Source organism: Macaca nemestrina, chromosome X (genome assembly GCF_043159975.1).
Source record: "Macaca nemestrina isolate mMacNem1 chromosome X, mMacNem.hap1, whole genome shotgun sequence".
NCBI classification, from domain to species: domain Eukaryota; kingdom Metazoa; phylum Chordata; class Mammalia; order Primates; family Cercopithecidae; genus Macaca; species Macaca nemestrina.
This window is the reverse complement of record NC_092145.1, coordinates 12,049,546-12,061,668: the sequence shown is the minus strand read 5'-3', so window position 1 is coordinate 12,061,668 and position 12,123 is coordinate 12,049,546.

The following is a 12,123-nucleotide window of genomic DNA, read 5'->3' as shown; positions in this document are numbered from 1 at the left end:
ACTTTTAAGTGAGAGTTGAACACATAGTCACAAGGAGGGGAAGCACACACACTGGAGCCTGTTGGGGAAGGGGTGGTGGAAAGGAGAGCATCAGGAAGAACAGTTAATGAATGCTGCACTTAATACCTAGGTGATGATTGATAGGTGCAGCAAATCACCATGGCACACATTTACCTATGTAACAAACCTGCACATGTATCCCAGAGCTTAAAATATATATTTTTTATATATAAATATATATATTTATATATACACATATATATTTATTTATAATACATATATAAATAAATTTATAATATATATAAACATATATTATATCCCAGAGCTTAAAATATATATTTATATTTTTATATATTTATATATATATTTTTATATTTTATATATATTTTTATATATAAATACATATATATTATATAAGTATATATTTATATATAAAAATCACCATTTTTATATGGTTACATAGGTAAATCATCATGTATATAAATACATAATATATGTATTTATATATAAATATATATTATATATTTATATTATATTTTATATATATATTTATATATTATATTTATATATATTTACATATAAATATTTATATAAATATATATAAACATATATATTTTATATATAAATATAAACTTATATATAAATATAACCTGTTTTATATATAAATATAATCTGTTAACCATAGGTAAATATAAATATTTACCTATGTAACAAACCTGCACATGTATCCCAGAGTTTTAAATATAAATATATATTTAATATATAATATATATTTAATATATTATATATTAAATATAAATGTATATTAAATATTATATTAAAATACATATATATTATATATAATATTAAAATATATATTAAAATGCATATATATTAGATATAATATTAAAATATATATTAAAATACATATATATTTTATATATAAATATAACCTGTTATATATAAATATAACCTGTTATATATAATTATATATATAAATATAACCTGTTTTATATATAAATATAACCTGTTATATATAATTATATATATAAATATAACCTGTTATATATAAATATAACCTGTTTTATATATAAATATAACCTGTTAACCACAGGTAAATATAAATATTTCCCTATGTAACAAACCTGCACATGTATCCCAGAGCTTTAAATATAAATATATATTAAATATATATATTATATATTAAATATAAATATGTATTAAATATACATATATATTTATAAATATTAATATATAAATATATATATTTAAAGCTCTGGGATACTTGTGCAGGTTTGTTACATAGGTAAATGTGTGCCATGGTGATTTACCTATGTAACCATATAAAAATGGTGATTTTTATATATAAATATATATTTATATAATATATATATTTATTTATATATAAAATATATATAATATAAAAATACATTTATATATAAATATATTTATATAAATAATATAAATATATATATTTTAAGCTCTGGGATATAATATATATTTATATATTATAAATTTATTTATATATGTATTATAAATAAATATACATTTATATAAAATATATATATATTTGACATATATATGTCAAAAAACAACAAGTGCTGGCAAGGTTGCAAAGAAAAAGAAATGCTTTTACACTGTTGGTGGGAGTTTAAATTAGTTCGACCATTGAAGATAGTATGGAGATTCCTCAAAGACCTAGAACCAGAAATACCATTTGACCCAGTAATCTCATTATTGGATGTATATTCAAATGAATAGAAATAATTCTGTTACAAAGATATATGCAGGTGTATATTCATTGCAGCACTACTTACAATAGCAAAGACATGGAATCAGTCCATATGCTCACCAGTGATAGACTGAGTAAAGAAAATGTGGTGCATATACACCATGCAATACTTTGCAGCCATAAAAAGGAACAAGATCATGTCTTTTGCAGGGACATTAATGGAGCTAGAAGCAGTTATCCTCAGCAAACTAACACAGGAACAGAAAACCAAGCACTACATGTTCTTACTTATAAGTGGGAGCTGAATGATGAGAACTCATTGATACATGGAGGGGAACAACACACACTGGGGCCTGTCAGGGTGGGCGGGGTGAGAGAGAGCATCAGGAAGAATAGCTAATCGATACTGGGCTTAACACCTAGGTGATGGATTGATCTGTGCAGCAAACCACCATGACATGTTTACCTATGTAATAAACCTGCACATCCTGCACATGTGCCCTGAAACTTAAAATAAAACTTGAAGAACCAAATAAAAATAAAAATACAAAGATCTATGCAAGTAAAAGGGGATGAGGTTGGGGATGGACTGTTTTATAAGTTCTGAATGTCATGACATTTTTATTTGCATGAAGAGAAATAGTATGTACTGGCCAGAACACTTAATTGAAAGCAACTGGTTTCACTCTGTGAGATGGGGCAGGTCACATCCCCTTTCCAATCTCCACATATCACATCTGCAAGACAGGAATATTGGGCATCTCTAGACAATTTCTAGGACAGTTTTGGGGTATACGTGCCCTTGTACAATATGATCTTCCTGATTTGATGTCCTTCCTCTCTTTTTCAAAACTCCTCAGTGTGGCAAGTTCTTACATATCATTTAAGAAACAGCTCAAATGCAGCCACCCCATAACATTTTCCTGATACCCCAGGGAACAATGCATTTCTATGAGCTTCTACATTCCAGCGTAACTGCTTCTAGTATTACATAATTATATAATCACAATTCTTGTTTGTGAAGGCTGCCTCTCCCCTCAGATTGATAGTTTTCTCATGGCGGGAGTGCGTCCATATTTGGCTCTTTATGCCAATTGCATTTTAAATTACCCGGTCTGGAGTAGGCACTAGACAAATGTCTGAAATGTCCATTGAAATGGTAGTATTAGGTCCATCTTCCATGGAGCACTTCCAGCAATATGGGCAATATATGCTAAGAGATCTGCCGTGTGCTGAATAGAGAGGCCTACAAGACAGAAGATAATGTAGTTTCTCTTCTAATATCCATTCAGAAGGAATGAACAGGGAAAGATATGGGCAGTATTACTTTAATGTTAAAAGTAAGTGTCCATGGTAACTGTAAGGTAGACTGCTTCTTCTCCAAAAAAGTTAGTGCCTGCATGAAATTAAGTTAATCCTTCAGGCTTTTAAAAATGAAGAGTTCATGTACACAGGTCCCACTGGATGCAGCAGATATTGTACGTAAAATTGTCTGTGCTTTATGTAACAAGATGCAACCTCAAAGCATGTTGGCTAAAGTTGGTTACTAAATTTTCTAAAGGTATTCTTTGAGCTTTCTCCTTATTAATTTTAGAAATGCTTTAACAGGTGAGTCAAATCCACTATTATTTTAAATTGAATAATCTTATATGACTTCTACTATTTGGCCCTATAGAAATATTAACAGCTCACACTCTTTCAAATATCCCTCCAGAGTACCTAAAAGCCATACTATATGAAATGTCAACTCAGACATAAGTTTCTCCATACATATCAAGAAATGTTTGATTTCAATAAATGAAGAATGTAGACTTTATATAATTCACTGAAAAGGTGCTTACTTCCTGACTTTAAGAATTTTTTAAATTTTCGGTTTGGAGGTAGATGTGAAAGTTTGTTACACAAACACGTGTCACGGGGGTTTGTTGTACATATTATTACATCATCCAGGTTTTCAGCTAAGTACCCAAAAGTTATCTTTTCTGCCCCTCTCTGTCCTCCCACTTTCCCCACTCAAGTCAACCCCAGTGTCTGTTGTTTTCTTTTTTGTGTGCATTAGTTCCTATCATGTAGCTCCCACTTAAGAGTGAGAACATGTGGTATTTGATTTTGTGTTCCTGTGTTAGTTTGCTAAGGATGATGGCCTCCAGCTCCATCCATGTTCCTGCAAAATACATGATCTTGTTACTTTTTATGACTGCATAGTATTCCATGGTGTATATGTGTCACATTTTCTTTATCCAGTCTGTTATTGATGGACACTTAAGTTGATTTCATGTCTTTGCTATTGTGAACAGTGCTACAATGAACCTTCACGTGCATATGTCTTTTTGGTAGAATGCTTTATATTCCTCTGGGTATATACCCAGTAATGGGGTTTTGGGGTTGATGGGTTTTGGGGTTGAATGGTAGTTCAGCTTTTAGCTCTTTGAGGATCGCCATACTGCTTTCCACAATGGTTGAACTAATTTAAACTCCCACCTGAAGTGTATGAAGTTTCACTTTTCGCTGCAACCTCACCAGCATCTGTTACTTTTTGACTTTTCAATAATTAGCCTTTCTAACAGGTGTGAGATGGTATCTCATTATGGTTTTGATTTGCATTTGTCTACCGATCAGTGATATTGAGCTTTTCTTCACATGCTTGTTGGCCGTATGTGTTTTCTTTTGAGAAATATCTGTTCATGTACTTTGCCCACTGTTTAATGGGGATGTTTGTTTTGTCTCTTGTAAATTTGTTTTAGTTCCTTATAGATGCTGGATATTTGACCTTTGTCAGATGCATAGTTTGAAAATATTTTCTCCCATTCTGTAGGTTGTCTGTTTTCTCTGTTGATAGTTTTTTTGTTGTTTGTTTATTTCGCTGTGAAGAAGCTCTTAAGTTTAATTCGATCCCATTTGTCAATTTTTGCTTTTATTGCCATTGCTTTCGGTGTCCTTGTCATGAAATCTTTGCCCATTCCTATGTCCAGGATAGTATTGCCCAGGTTGTCTTCCAGGGTTTCTATATTTGTGGGTTTTACATTTAAGTCTTTAATCTGTCTTGAGTTGATTTTTGCATATAAGGAAGGGGTCCCACTTCAATCTTCTGCATATGGCTAGCCAATTATCCCAGCACAATTTATTAAATAGGGAGTCTTTTCCCCATTGATTGTTTTTGTCCGCTTTGTTGAAGATCAGATGGTCATAGATGTGTGACCCTTTTTCTGGGCCCTCTATTCAGTTCCCTTGGTCTATATGACTGTTTTTGTGCCAGTACCCTGCTGTTTTGGTTACTATGGCATTGTAGGATAGTTTAAAGTCAGGTAACATGATTCCTCCAGCTTTATTCTTTTTGCTTAAGATTGCCTTGGCTATTCAGGCTCCTTTTCATCTCCATATAAATTTTTAAAATAGTTTTTTCCAGTTCTGTCAAGAGTGTCATTGGTAGTTTGATAGGTATAGCATTGAATCTGTAAATTGCTTTGGGTAGGTCAGCCATTTTAATAATATTGATTCTTCCTATTCATGAGCATTGAATGTTTTTCTATTTGTTTGTGTCTTTTGCAGAGTAGACTCTGAGACTCCAGTGCAGCCACATGGTGGAAGAATACTTATGCACAGAAAAATCAAAGTGACATTAAAAAAAACAGAAATGAGGTACAGAAACAGTTGGATTAGTTACAGCTTGGCATTTGCCCTATTTGAACACAGTTTCACACAAAATTACAACTATAAAGGAAATCTATTTTTAAAGATGTCTGCTGATGTACACTAGAAACCCTTACCATTCGTTTAAATTTATATAATGTGTCATACTTTGTTTAACATGTTTTTCTGGCCATCTTGTCTTGAGTACATTTTTACTTGAGCAGCTTTTTCTCCCTTGGTTTGAGCAAGTAGAATATTTAAGCCTAAAATCTCAGTTCTATGATTATAAAATATCATTTTGTTTTGTTCCAACTAAGAGTTGTCTCTTTAGAAATGCAAATTTTTTGCCTTGTTAACAATTGCTTAGGGCAATGAAACAGGTAATTAGAAGACTGATAGACCAAATGAAAAAAAAAGAAAAACTATTTAAAAGCTAGCAAATTGAAATTCTTTATGAAAGCTGTAAGATCTGCTACTGTGTGTTTGTATATCTATATGTGTTTGTGATATTTGGTAAATAAAGCTAGTTTTTAAACTGTTGGTAAAATAGAAATGACTTAAAAATTATCAGGTAAATATCATTAGATGCTTGCTCGATTTGACCATGAGCTTATGTCTTTGGTTTAGAGTCTCTGGATTCAGGAGTCTGGATAGGTGGCCATGATGACATCTGGAGACTTGTTCTAAGTGCCGAGACCAGAGGCTACAAGCCAAAATCAAAGCCAGCATGGTCCCTTCTTCCTCTGCTTTTTCCTGTTTTGCCTCCTGGCTATTTTTGGAGGGATTGGACCTTTCAGGTAGTCTTCACAGCTCTGTCTTCTGTTCATAATTCTGCTGGGTGTCATGTGACTACTTGGGACCTAGAATGACTGGGGGAAGGCATTAGTGAGGCAACCTGTGTCATAGTTTCAATATTCTTTTCAGTAATTTAAAATTTTTGAGTCATGTTATGTTAAATTAAGTAATAGATAATCATAAATTGTCTGAGTTATCTGTAAGTTAAGATACTGAGATATTAAATATGAGTTTGTCTCTATACCTTGACATGTTATTTTTATATAGTATAGAAATTTAAATATATTTAGATCTGTTAATAAACAATTTGAAGATCTATCTTTCTAAAAATTATAAAACGATTTTTAGCTACAAATAGTGACACAAAACAGTTCAAAATTACTTTCTATACTAGTAAGTAATTAGCATTTCTAAGAAACCCTTGAAATTAGTGTTACTAAGAGTTAAAAAATACTACATATGAGAGAAACATCTCTGTATACAGAGTGTATAAGCAAAAGCAAGATATGCATTTGATGAGGAAAGTTATGAAGACATAAAAGTGTGTGTTAAAACTTTTGTCTGGTTTGCTTTGGGAGGCCGAGGTTGGTGGATCACCTGAGGTCAGGAGTTCGAGACCAGCCTGGCCAACATGGTGAAGCCCGTGTCTACTAAAAATACAAAAAACTAGCGGGGCGTGGTGGTGGGTGCCTGTAATTTCAATTACTCAGGAGGCTGAGGCAGGAGAATCCTTTGAACCCAGGAGGCGGAGGTTGCAGTTTAGCCGAGGTTGCGCCATTGTGCTCCAGACTGGGCAACGTGAGCAAAACTCTGTCTCCAAAAATATAAAATAAAATAAAAAGTAAATTTTGTCTGGTTTGAAGTTGCTTAAAGGTTTCAAAGAGAAGGAGTAAAAAAATAGCTACACCAAAATGAATACAGAAAATTGGGGAAAATATAAAGTGAAATATTTATGGAAATTTTTTGTGCTTAAAAGATGACAGATTTGATAAATTTATTTCTAAGGTTTTATTAAAATTAATTTTACTATTGATAATACACTAATAAAAAACTAAAATTTTATTTACTCTTTTGAACAAAAATTGTGTGTCGTTTAATAAGACACAGTAAAATATTTTTGTTCACCTTTTAAGTAAACTGTAAAAAGGAAAAAAGAGACAAAAGAAAAGGCAGATTGTTTCATGCTGTCTTAGGTCTTTTGATTGTTTTGAAAACTGAGTCTTTTTTATCAAAGAGTACAATCTTATAATTATCACCTTGGTTAAATGAATGAATGTTGTTTTATGGTGACCTGTGATCCTATTTCGGTCGAGTGTTTTAAACCTTTGACATATCTGACAGGCTTCCCAAAACCTAATTTCAGCTTCAAAATTAAATATAGTTGACCTCTAACTTTGGGATGCTATGGAGCACCCCTGAAGCATACAAAAGAGACATAAACAAAATTATTTTACATATTAAGTTACATAAGAAGCATTGTCAAATAAGAAATGATGATTAACCTTCTTCAGGTTATATTTTAATAAATGTTATTAACATATGTTACAAAATTGCATGGGATTTGTAAAGTTCTAATTTGTCAGAGTACATGTTATTAATCATAATTATGTATATTGTGTTAAGTTATTGTAGGCCATAGAAATAATCAAATTTCCTTGTCAATTTTGTCCTTTGCTATGACTGTTGAATGTCATTTTCACAGTTAATTGCTTAAATCTGATGCAGTTTATGAAAACTTCACGAGCACAAAAAATCCTAGAATATAGTATCTTTAAGGAGATTCATGAAAAATTGTAAAGGATTCTGAGAAGCACTCTTGAATAAAGGTTTGTGATAACTTTAGAATCGTATAATTTAAACTGGATAAGAATTCTTGGAACTTTAGTAAAGACACTGACTGGTTTATAAAACTGCTAATGCAAGCAAGACAAAAATTGAATACCAAGAAAATACTTCGCCAGATTTTCCTGCTAAATCAGCCAGTACTGAAGTTCTTTAGATATACAATTTGAATGAATTCCATGGTATAAATCAAATTTCATATGATAACCTATTAGGTATCAGTGCTATGCACCTAAATTGGAGAAACAACTGGTATTCAAATATATATAAGTCCAGTGTTAAGCATAAACTCAGAGAGAACCAGGACAGCAGCTTTGTTTTCACTGACTCCTTAAAGATTTCCTTATGAAGAGTTCTGCATTCTAATGCTCATCTTGGAAATGACAAAATGATCCAAATATATATAGATATATGTTTATGTTGTGACTTCTAAATTGCTGAAATAGTTTATGACCAACATTTGGTTTTTCAAGCCCACATTCCTAAGAAGACAATCCAAACTTCAGGTACATTTCACTACCCGATGGGCCGTGTAAACGTTTATAGAGGGATTTCATGTAACTGTCAATTTTTAATGCATGTTTTCTGCTTGTATAAAAGCTTTCTTATGCAAGAGAGCTGGTGTTAGTGTCAGGCTTCTGAGCCCAAGCTAAGCCATCATATCCCCAGTGACCTGCACGTATACATCCAGATGGCCTGAAGCAACTGAAGGTCCACAAAAGTGAAAATAGCCTTAACTGATGACATTCCACCATTGTGATTTGTTTCTGCCCCGCCCTAACTGATCAATGTATTTTGTAATCTCCCCCACCCTTAAGAAGGTTCTTAGTAATTCTCCCCACCCTTGAGAATGTACTTTGTGAGATCCACCCCCTGCCCGCAAAACACTGCTGTTAACCCCACCGCCTATCCCCAAACCTATAAGAACTAATGATAATCCCATCACCCTTTGCTGACTCCTTTTTTGGACTCAGCCCGACTGCACCCAGGTGAAATAAACAGCCTTGCTGCTCACACAAAGCCTGCTTGGTGGTCTTTTCACATGGACACATGTGAGACATTTGGTGCCGAAGACCCGGGTCAACAGGACTCCTTCGGGAGACTAGTCCCCTGTCCTCACCCTCACTCCATGAAGAGATCCACCTATGATTTCAGGTCCTCAGACCAACCAGCCCAGGAAACATCTCACCGATTTTAAATCGGGTAAGTGGCCACATGAAAAAATGCTCATCATCACTCGCCATCAGAAAAATACAAATCAAAACCACATCACACACCACCCAGTGTGTGATGTTCCCCTTCCAATGAGATACCATCTCACACCAGTTAGAATGGCAATCATTAAAAAATCAGGAAACAACAGGTGCTGGAGAGGATGTGGAGAAATAGGAACACTTTTACACTGTTGGTGGGACTGTAAACTACTTCAACCATTGTGGAAAACAGTGTGGCAATTCCTCAAGGATCTAGAACTAGAAATACCATTTGACCCAGCCATCCCATTACTGGGGATATACCCAAAGGAGTATAAATCATGCTGCTATGAAGACACATGCACACGTATGTTTATTGCAGCACTATTCACAATAGCAAAGACTTGGAATCAACCCAAATGTCCACCAGTGACAGATTGGATTAAGAAAATGTGGCACATATACACCATGGAATACTATGCAGCCATAAAAAAGGATGAGTTCATATCCTTTGTAGGGACATGGAGGGAGCTGGAAACCATCATTCTCAGCAAACTATCACAAGAACAGAAAACCAAATACCGCATGTTCTCACTCATAGGTGGTAATTGAACAATGAGATGACTTGGACACAGGAAGGGGAGCATCACACACCAGGTCCTATTGTGGGGAGGGGGGGAGGGGGAGGGATAGCATTAGGAGATATACCTAATGTAAATGACAAATTAATGGGTGCAGCACACCAACATGGCACATGTATACATATGAAACAAATCTGTACATTGTGCACATGTACCCTAGAACTTAAAGTATAATTAAAAAAAAAAAAAGCCATAAAAAAAAATGCAGCTTACAAAGCTGTTAATTAGGACAAACTTAAAGAAACTACCCAAGGTAAAGACGAAAACCCAGCCCAGTTCATGGCCCGCTTAGCAGCAACCCTTAGACACTTTACTGCCCTAGACCCAGAAGGGCCAGAAGGCTGCCTTATTCTTAATACGCATTTTATAACCCAGTCAGCTCTTGACATTAGAAAAAAAGCTTCAAAAATTGGAATCCGGCCCTCAAACCCCAAAACAGGGATTAATCAACCTCGCCTTCAAGGTGTACCATAACAGAGGGGAGGTAGCCAGACAGCAATGCATTTCTGAGTTACAGCTACTTGCCTCTGCTGTAAGACAACCCACAACCACATCTCCAGCACACAAAAACCTCAGAACATCCAAGCCACAGTTCCCAGGGGCTCCTTCAAAACATCCTCCTGGGCCTTGCTTCAAATGCCAAAAGCCTGGCCACTGGACCAAGGAATGCCCACAGCCCGAGATTCCTCCTAAGCCATGCCCTGTCTGTGTGGGCCTCCACTGGAGGTCGGACTGTCCGACTCACATCGCCGCTGCTCCCCTGGAGCCCAAACCCAGAGTTCCTTGGCTGACTCCTTCCCAGATCTTCTTGGCTTAGCAGCTTACGACTGACGCTGCCCGATTGCCTCGGAAGCCCCCTGGACCATCATGGACGCCGAGCTTCGGGTAACTCTTACAGTGGAGGGTAAGTCCCTCCCCTGTTTGACTGATATGAGGGCTACCCACTCCACATTACATTCTTTTCAAGGGCCTGTTTCCCTTGCCCTCATAACTGTTGTGGGTATTGACGGCCAAGCTTCAAAACCCCTTAAAACTCCCCCACTCTGGTGCCGACTTGGACAACATTCTTTTATGCACTCTTTTTAAATTATCCCCACCTGCCCAGCTCCCTTACTAGGCTGAGACATTTTAACCAAATTATCTGCTTCCCTGGCTATTCCTGGACCACAGCCACATCTCATTGCCACCCTTCTTCCCAACCCAAAACCTCCTTTGCATCTTCCTCTCATACCCCCCTACCTTAACCCACAAGTATGGGACATCTCTATTCCCTCCCTGGCAACCGATCACATGCCTATTACCATCCCATTAAAACCTAATCACCCTTATACTGCTCAACGCCAATATCCCATCCCACAGCATGCTTTAACAAGATTAAAGCCTGTTATCACTCGCCTGTTACAGCATGGGCTTCTAAAACCTATAAACTCTCCTTACAATTCTCCCATTTTACCTGTCCAAAAACCAGACAAGCCTTACAGGTTAGTTCAGGATCTGCGCCTTATCAACCAAATTGTCTTGCCTGTCCACCCAGTGGTGCCAAACCCATATACTCTCCTATGCTCAATACCTCCCTCCACAACCCATTACCCTGTTCTGGATCTCAAACATGCTTTCTTTACTATTCCTTTGCACCCTTCATCCCAGCCTCTCTTCGCTTTCACTTAGACTGACCCTGACACCCATCAGGCTCAGCAAATTACCTGGGCTGTACTGCCGCAAGGCTTCACAGACAGCCCCCATTACTTCAGTCAAGCCCAAATTTCTTCCTCATCCATTACTTATCTCAACATAATTCTTCATGAAAACACACGTGCTTTCCCTGCTGATCGTGTCCAGGTAATCTCCCAAACCCCAAACCCTTCTACAAAACAACAACTCCTTTCCTTCCTAGGCATGGTTAGGTACTTCTGCCTTTGGATACCTAGTTTTACCATCCTGACTAAACTATTATGTAAACTCACAAAACCAAACCTAACTGACCCCATAGATACTAAATTCTTTTGCCACTCCTCTTTCCTTAAAAACAGCCCCTACACTTGCTCTCCCTAACTCATCCCAACCCTTTTCATTACACGCAGCCAAAGTGCAGGGCTGTGCGATCAGAGTTGTTCCACAAGAGCCAGGATCGTGCCCTGTAGCCTTTCTGTCCAAACAACTTGACCTTAATGTTTTAGCCTAGCCCTCGTGTCTGGTGTGGTAGCTGCTGCCGCCCTAATACTTTTAGAGGCCCTCAAAATCACAAACTATGCTCAATTCACTCTCTACAGTTCTCATAACTTCCAAAATCTATTTTCTTCCTCACACATGA